The sequence below is a fragment of the Vulpes vulpes genome, chromosome 15, assembly GCF_048418805.1.
Source record: "Vulpes vulpes isolate BD-2025 chromosome 15, VulVul3, whole genome shotgun sequence".
Taxonomy (NCBI): Eukaryota; Metazoa; Chordata; class Mammalia; order Carnivora; family Canidae; genus Vulpes; species Vulpes vulpes.
This window is the reverse complement of record NC_132794.1, coordinates 110,975,575-110,983,962: the sequence shown is the minus strand read 5'-3', so window position 1 is coordinate 110,983,962 and position 8,388 is coordinate 110,975,575.

The window sequence follows — 8,388 nt, the reverse complement described above, 5'->3', positions numbered from 1 at the left end:
CAAGCACAGCACTTTCTCAGGGCAAGGCCCCATCTCCTTCTCTCCCCTGGCTGTAGAAGGACTGTGGATTCAACATTTTTTCATGATTGTCTCTACAAGTTAGAAATCTATCCACGCAGACCCTGCTTCTCTGGAAACTCACTTTCAGGGGACTCTCTAGATAAAATTATGTTTATGTCAAGGAGCCTGGAATAAAGAGTTCTCTATTTAAAGGCTGCCAACACGGTGAGGAGGCAGGATGGAATGCAATGTTAATAATTGCTATGTGGGCATGAAGGTGCCATAGATTATAGAATGCTGGGAGAAAATGGGGCCTTTTGCTGTGGGTCTCAGTCATTAGCAAAATTTCGCATTCAAAATTAGTCAGAAAAGGTAATTAGTGTCAAGGAGTGATTGCAGCACTATCGTTAACATGACGGATGCCGGTGTGGGCTCACGCTAATGACTTATGGAATTTTCATTCGGGAGAGAATCGGAGCAATTTGGTGGTCAGCAGACAGTCTGAGAATCAATCACCATGATAGTCAATAATTTATCATTTCTATTTAAAGTCTGAAATCTGTATCAGCTTAAACAGAAGTGAGCCCCAATGAAGGAAGGTTAGCATCCAGCAAAATCCTGGGCCATGCATCCATCTGCCTAAGAGGCATCCATTTCTTCCCAGTGCAGAGGAAACAGAGCTTTGTTAGAAGGATCCGCTTCCGACTCCATGTTGGGGTGGAAACCATCACCCCATCATTGGGAATCATCATTCCCTGTGGGCGGCAGGAAAGTCAGGATTTAGATGCTAAACTAGATTTAGCTTCACAAGTTCATCTCTGGTAATTAGCAAAACAGCTCCTACCATTCAGCGATCCCCTGGTAACTGCGAGGTGGGGAGGGGTCAGCTCCCCCCACGGGGAGAACATGGACTCAGGGACCCTGGTCCTGACCTTGGTCTTGTCCTTTCAGCACGAACAAGGTTGATAATGTCAATAATAGTAACGACACCAGCAAGTAGTTTCTGGGAGCTTACTTTGTGCCTGGTGTTTGCTGAGCATTTTGCACGTGTTATTTCAATGCGATCTTAATAGATGGAGGCTTAGAGAGGTTGAGGAAGTTGCTCAAGGTCACACAGCAAGCAATTACAGGGTAGATCTTCGTACCCAGATCCTGGTCTCCTAAGTACCATGTTATGTTGAACTGCTGGATACAGGAAATTGTAGCTAAATTCTTATTACCTCAGCCATCTCATCTATAAAATATGAATAATAATTAGTGCACAATTTCAGGAATGGGTTGCCTGGCGAGCTGTTGTGTGGGGTGTCTAAAGCCTGAAGGTAACTGTGATCTGGTAATTGGAACACATGGGCACACAGCAGGCACCCGTGTGCTGTCGCTTTGGGTTGAAAGCTCCCGTCTCCACCTCCTCCCTTCTCACATCCACAGGGGACCCCCAGTCCTGCCCTGTCATCCCTGTGATCCTGTGTGTCCACACCACCCCATGCTCTTATCATCCATGTGGTCTATAGATGCTCTTCTACTACTGCATGTCTGTGAGTCCCCTCTTCTTAAGATCCTGGTGGGGCCCCATTTCCTTTAGGATTCAATGCGACCTCCTCAGAGTAGTATTCAAGGCGCCTCATCTCCTTGCATAATCTGGCTCCAACCTGGGCCCAGAATACTTTCTTGCACAGCTTGCACAAGTCTCAAGTCCCTCTTCCTCCTCCAGCTCCTTCTCTCTCCTCTCCACCACCATCGTCACAGTTACCATCCTCTTCATGACGACCACCACCAGTCTTTAGTTCCTCGTGACCCCACCAAAATCCCCAGCCCATCAGGTTCCCGGGAAAGGGTCCCTGTCCCTGTCTCCATGCAGGGACCCATGTTTGTTGTCCCGTTCTCCAGACTGGGGCTGCTCAGATACATTCCGGCAATATCTCCATGCCCAGGAAGCCCCAGAGAGACAGTTGGGGCTGGAGACAGACTGGACTGGAGAGAGGGTGAGCTCGCTGCACATGGATGGATCCTCCCAGCTCCATGCACGTGGTGCAAATTTAAAGCATGTCCTTTGTCTTCCTCTCTGTTTTTCATATCAACCATCCGGCCACAAATCCACATTTTTGGTTCAAATTGATGGTCACCAAACTTCCATTCTGGGATATTGAGCTTTCAGGATAGGAGAACCCCCTGAAATCACATACAAATATAAATACAAATTTAAGACAAAGGCCTCCAGCTTTCACAATTACTCCCAGAAGCCCATGACCCAGCAAGACTTTCCCAGGAGATGTGAGGTACTAGGGGCGAGACCCATGGGGTCCCCAGGGTTCTGAGACCAGGGACCAGAGGAGGCACACAGTAGAGCATCAGCAGGCCTTGACTGTACTACAAAGGATTACAAATCCGCAATCACAGCAGATTTTAACATGCTTCTCTCAGCAACTGTTAGATCAGGCAAACATAAAAGTAACAAGGTTGTAGAAAAGTTGAAGCGCACATTGATCTAACGACAAATCAAAGAGCTCGGGTACCCGCCCGCTAGAGAATACGTATTTTTCCAAGCATATGAGTATATTTATACCAAAACTGATAGTATTAAGCCATAGAATACACCTTGACAGATGCCAAATCATCAAATCCTAGAGAAATTATGTTCTCTGCTCACACGTAATAAAATTCGAGATCAAAACCTTCTATATGCTTGGAAATAAGAAAAAATTAGTATATAATTCATATATCAAAGAAGAAATTATAACGGAAATTTCATAATACTTAACACTGAACAATAACAGAACACTACGTATATCGGCCAGGACGGGCGAGGTTATGCTAGGATAACAAGCAGCTTCCAAGTCTGCGTGGCTTACACACCAAAGGCTTGTTTCTCCTTTCCGTTACGTGTCTGTTGTTGGCCAGGAAGACATTCTACTTCACACCTTCTTTACTCAGAGACAAGGGCTGATGGAACATCAACCATCTGGAATGTCACCAATCCCTGTGGCTGGAAAGTCTGGAAAAGAGACTGGAAAAGAGGAGAGCCCTGGGAAATGGAAGTGTCTGGAAAACGCTTCCACCCAAGAGCAGCACTCACCGGTTCCACTAGCATTTCTGCACAGCCAGGCTGAGCTTGAAGGGGGGAAGAGATATAGTCCTGTCATAGGTGGGAGGGTACCAGTCACCAGTGGGTGGTAGTAATAGCGGCCTCCACCCATGACAACACATGCGATTCAACACAAGCAATGGCTTGAGAGAAACAGATGGCCTTTGTGTGCCAAAGTTCGAAGGGAAGAGAGGCTGAGAACCATTGAGCTAGGAGTTCGACTTAAGAGAGTACAAGGATCATGAAGCAGAGAAGCCCCAAAGAAAGCAGAAGAAAATGACGAAATGACGGCAGAAATGAATGAAAGAGAAAATAAAGGGATCATTGAAAAGATCAAAATGGAAAACCGATTCATTTAAAAAAACAAACAAACAACGAACTAGCAAGATAGAGAAACGTATGACAAGATGGAGTAATTCAAAGAGAGGAAAAAAACCCGCCACCAATCAACAATATTAGGCATTTCTTGTGAAAATGACAGAAGAGGTCAGCTTCGATGGCAGTGGCAGCCAAGAGCAGGGAGGAGCACAAGAGGTCTTTGTGAGATGGAGGTGGAGGGGAGGCCAGGGTCAGGCTTGCTGTCGAAAACTGGGGAATGAGGAGGGTCTCTCAGCTTCTGAGGAGGGCTTGGCGGGGAGAACTCGGCAGCCGACTTACTGCCGGTGCTTTTAACCAAAGTTCTAGAATGTTCTAAGCACTGATCTAAGCATTTCATATGTAGAAACTCATTTATTCTTCCTCACATACCCAGGACTGGTGAAGTCCAGAGAGTTTAATGAACATTTTACCCCAGGTCACAGGGCTGATATGTGCTGGAGCCAGATTCAAACACAGGTACCTGGGCCCCAGGCCCCACGTGCTCAACTAGGGCCATTTCTGTGGCTTCCCGTCCAGAAAGCCAGTCCAACCACCCAGTCACCCAGGCTGATCCAGGCTGAGGAGCCCTCCACCCTGGTGTCATCTGTCTATACTTATGTATCATGGTTTTGCTGTGAGAAAGGGTTTATTTTAACATGCTCAGATTCAACAATGTGTGCCCTCACTGCTTCTGGTGAAGCGCATTCCATTCCCAGGTTATAAGGGCCTTCACCCATGTCTTCCTGTGGTACCTATAGGGTTTCAGCTTTTATATTTAAATGTCTGATCCGTTTTGGATTTTGCCCCAGTGTGTGGTGTAAGCTCCAGGTCTGACTTTTTCCATATGGCTATCCAATTATCTTAACGCTACTTAAAAAAAAAAAAAAAAAATCATCTCTCCACACAGACTTGCGAAGCCGCCTTTCGCATATAAGAACTTTCCAGATGCAGTTGGATCTATTTCTGGATTTTCTTTCAGTCCCATTGGTCTGTTTATTCATGTGCCAATCCCAAACTCCTAATTACAGGCTTTGCAGTATGTGTTAATGGCGGGTAGCCCTGCCCCCATATGGCTCTTCGTTTTCCGGGTTCTTCTGGCTAGCTTTGCTTTTTTTGTTCTCCAGGATAAACTTTTTAATCAACTTGCCTCGCTCCAGAAAAAAACCTGGTGGTATTTTTTTTTTTTTTTTTTGAATTGGAAGTGCATTAAATCTGTAAATTAACTTAGGCAGAAGTGACATCTTTATGATGATGAGTCTCTTGAGTCAAGAGCCTCATATGTCTCTCCCTCCAAAATAAAATTTTCAGGGGAAAAACAAGCTTCTGGGGGACACCTACAAAAAACATTCCTACTTAGGTGAATTTTAAGGACCGTACAAAACAACAGTCTATACAGTTTACGGATTCATACATTTGTTGTAAGCAGACTAAGATTAGCATGTGAAGGATTCACACCATTTTAGGGCAAGGAGTTACTTCTGAGGCGGGGGGTGGGAAATGAAATGTGTGGCTTTAACTGATTTTGAGTGCTTTCAGAGGGAGAGAGACAGAGAAATCTGAAGCAATGATGGCAGATGTTTGATCTCGGTGGAGGATAAATAGTCTGTTGTATTATTTCTCTATACTTTTGGATATGTTTGAAATGTTTCATACGTTAAAAACAAAAGAAAAAAGGAAATATGGCTGTTCCATTGCTTATGGGGACTCCCCAGAAAATAGCACACTTTAATTTCTTTTTATGTGGCTGTGGAGTCGTGTCTGCCGGTTAGGCCTCTGTCGGGGGAAGCCGGTAGATCTTTCTGTGGAAAGAGATTTTATTAAAGACTTTGCAGCCGGCTCAGCAGCTGGAGTGGGAAGATTTCCTTCCTTTAAATGGGCAGCCTTAGCAGTTCCAAAGCAGACACGAGATAGTGTGAAATTTAGGGTTTAATGAAATCTTCCTTCCGTGCCTGAGTTTGTGATAGGAAGGGTCTCACGGTATTAAAAACATGTTTCTCGGTATGTTGTAAACATCTCATTTTCTTCCTCTAACTCCAGCCACAAGATTTAAAATCACTTGAAAAACAAAAACAAAAAAACTCCCCCAAAACCCCAAACCTAAAAAAAAAACCCCAACTTCCAAATGGAAGAAGGAATGGTTTCTCCTCCCGACTACACAATGGTCTTAAAAGACCCTTATTTAGAACAGCTGACAGGAAATTGTATTTTCATAAACTGATTTATTGTGCTGTCCTAATACCTCCCGTTTCAATAGGACTTAGGAAAACAGTTTCAAAATTGAGTTACTGAGTCGGTTCATTCGGAACAATTTTCCTCTATGAGGAAAAGTTTTCATTACTGAAAGTGGCCCAAATCAAGGCAATCGTGTTTTTCTGAATTCATCGCCTCCCAGGCACGCCCTTCAGGGGGGCTAGGTGGCCTTGCCTCGACATTCTGAGCTGTGCTTGTTTGCTGAAGCGTGTGAGCTTGGTGGGAGCCCAGCCGTTGCAAACAATTCCTTCATTTCTGTTCTCGGCAGTGGGCTTGCATATATTACAATTGCCTCCTCAGGCCCACACAGGATTTCCAGAGAAATGAGCATTGCATTAAGACACCCTGTTTTATGTGAGGAGAAACAGTGATAGGTAATTAGGCCTGGCAGCCGCACTTGGTCTCCACAGATACCAGAGGGAAGGCCCCCGGGAGCCACTTATACTTCAAGGAATAGTTCTCCCACTCCCGTTCTTCCCTGAGGAAAGTCCCCACCAGCATCCTTAAAAAAAAAAAAAAAAGACTTAAATTGCTGGTGAGATAGTTAACTCCAGGAAAGAACTGCTAATACATGTGAGACAGCCCGTTGTGAAAAATGCAAAGTCCAGCTGGCATTCCCAAGAAAGGCTCAAGAGAGTCTGTAGCGTCTCAAGGAAGAGAAAATCTTCAGGTAAGTTGACACGAGTTGTTTTTCCTGAACCGGAACCAGGGAGTGGAGGAGTGCACTCCATGCAAGAATTTACCAACAAGAACTTCCCGAGGAAAATCTTTGATTTCGATTGAGTTTTTAACTGAAATCATGAACATCAAGAAAGGGACCGGGAAGGCAATGAAACTGGTTTCCAGTTGAATTGTTGGTCTTTCTGTTGAATTGGACTTGGAAATGCTCAGTTTTGCCTTGTATGAGGGAGTCAGGGCAGACCATGGGCTCCGCAAGGGAGATGTGAGCGGTGGTGATTCCGGAGGTTCGCATGGTGGCTCTTCGTCTTTGTCCTTATACCTTCTCATCCTGTTGTATCCTGATTCTATTTGCCAACTTATCGGTCTCCCAGGGGCCAAGCTGGCAGACGTGATGATATTTGTAGCTCCTCCCATTTCTGGGCAACCCACAGTCATCAGTGGTCACATCATGTGATTTCACCTCCCATTGCCTCTTTCATCTGCCCCTCTGGCCATGGATGGCATAACCACCCAGGGAAACTTCCTGACTTCCAGTCTGGTCTTCTTGGACTCTTTAAACAGGTCTTTGGGGATCTTAAAATATCCCTGGATTTGGGTTTTCCCAAAGTATAGCTGGGATTGTGTTACTCCTCTGCTCAAGAACTTTCAACTGCTCCCCATTGTCTGCAGCATGAAGTCCGTGGACACTTAGGCTTCCCTTCCCAGCTCTGACTTGCCTCCAGCTTTGTCTCAGGTCCCTCTGGATTGGCAGCTATCCTGCCCCTCTTTGGTTCTTGAGTTCTGTAAGGTCTTCCAATCTCAGGACATTTACACAAGATGTTCTCTTTACCCTGGACCCAGGACTCCTCTTTTGTCATGGCTGGCTCTTGGTCCTTCAGATCTTGGCTTCCATCGCACCCTCCCGATGGAAGCTTTGTGAGCGTCTGTTAGCGATTCTGTTATGATACCACATTAACACAACATCCTTCTTAGTAGTGATCATCTATCCTTAATTATTTACTGGCTTGTTTACTTGTTTACATATGTTTCATCATTAAATTGTAAACTCTGTTTACTCTGTGTTTTATCATTAAATTGTAAACTCTGTGGGGCAGGACATAGGTCTTTTTTATTCACCCATGAATGTTTAGTATTTTGCACAGCACATGCTACATGGTAGGTAGCAGACAATCAACGATGATTTATTGAATACATGAATGAATATTTAGATTAAATGATTAGAAGTAGAATTATTGTATCAGATGGACGGTGCACATTTTTGAGATTTTGGATGCATGTTTCCAAACTGCTTTCCACAGAAGTGTAAAAATTTGCACTCTACTAGCAGTGTGTGCTATTGACCATCTCTCTACATGTTTCCCAGCACTGTGTTTTATTTTTAAAATATTTGCCGGTTTGAAGGTGAAAATAGTTTACGTGCTAACTAATGGAGTCCAATGGTTTTTCATATTTTCCGTTTCCCATGAATTTTATTTATTTCCTCTATTCCTCTTCCTTTGGGGGCTTTTTGGGAGCTATTCATACCTGTTCCTGTGAGAATCACTCACTTTACTGCTGTTGTGCCGGAAGATGGTAGCTTGTGATCACCCCTGCAAAACAACATACACGCTTTTCGCAGACACTTAGCAGGGGATCCTTTTCTCTGTTTGGAAATGTGGTTTGTATTTAAAACTCTTTAGACGTCATTCGTTGTCTGTGTGTCCATGACCCCTAAACCAGTATGGCAAAAACAAAACCCCTCACACCAGTGGTTGACATGATTGATTATGTTTTGTGTGTTTCATCTGGAACTTCGGGTGTTGTGTACACATAGACTCTGGTTCCCTGGGGAGAGTTAAAGAGCTTTAAAAACAGTTGCTTTTTCTGTGTTTGTTTTATTTTCCTCATAAGAATGTCCGGCATTTTTTTTTTTTTTAATGTGGCCGATGAGATGGGGTAGGTCCTTAAGAGTCAGGGAATGTCTTGTGCCCAAGCAGATATTAAACAGGCACCAGGTAAGAGGGTACTGAGATGCCTCA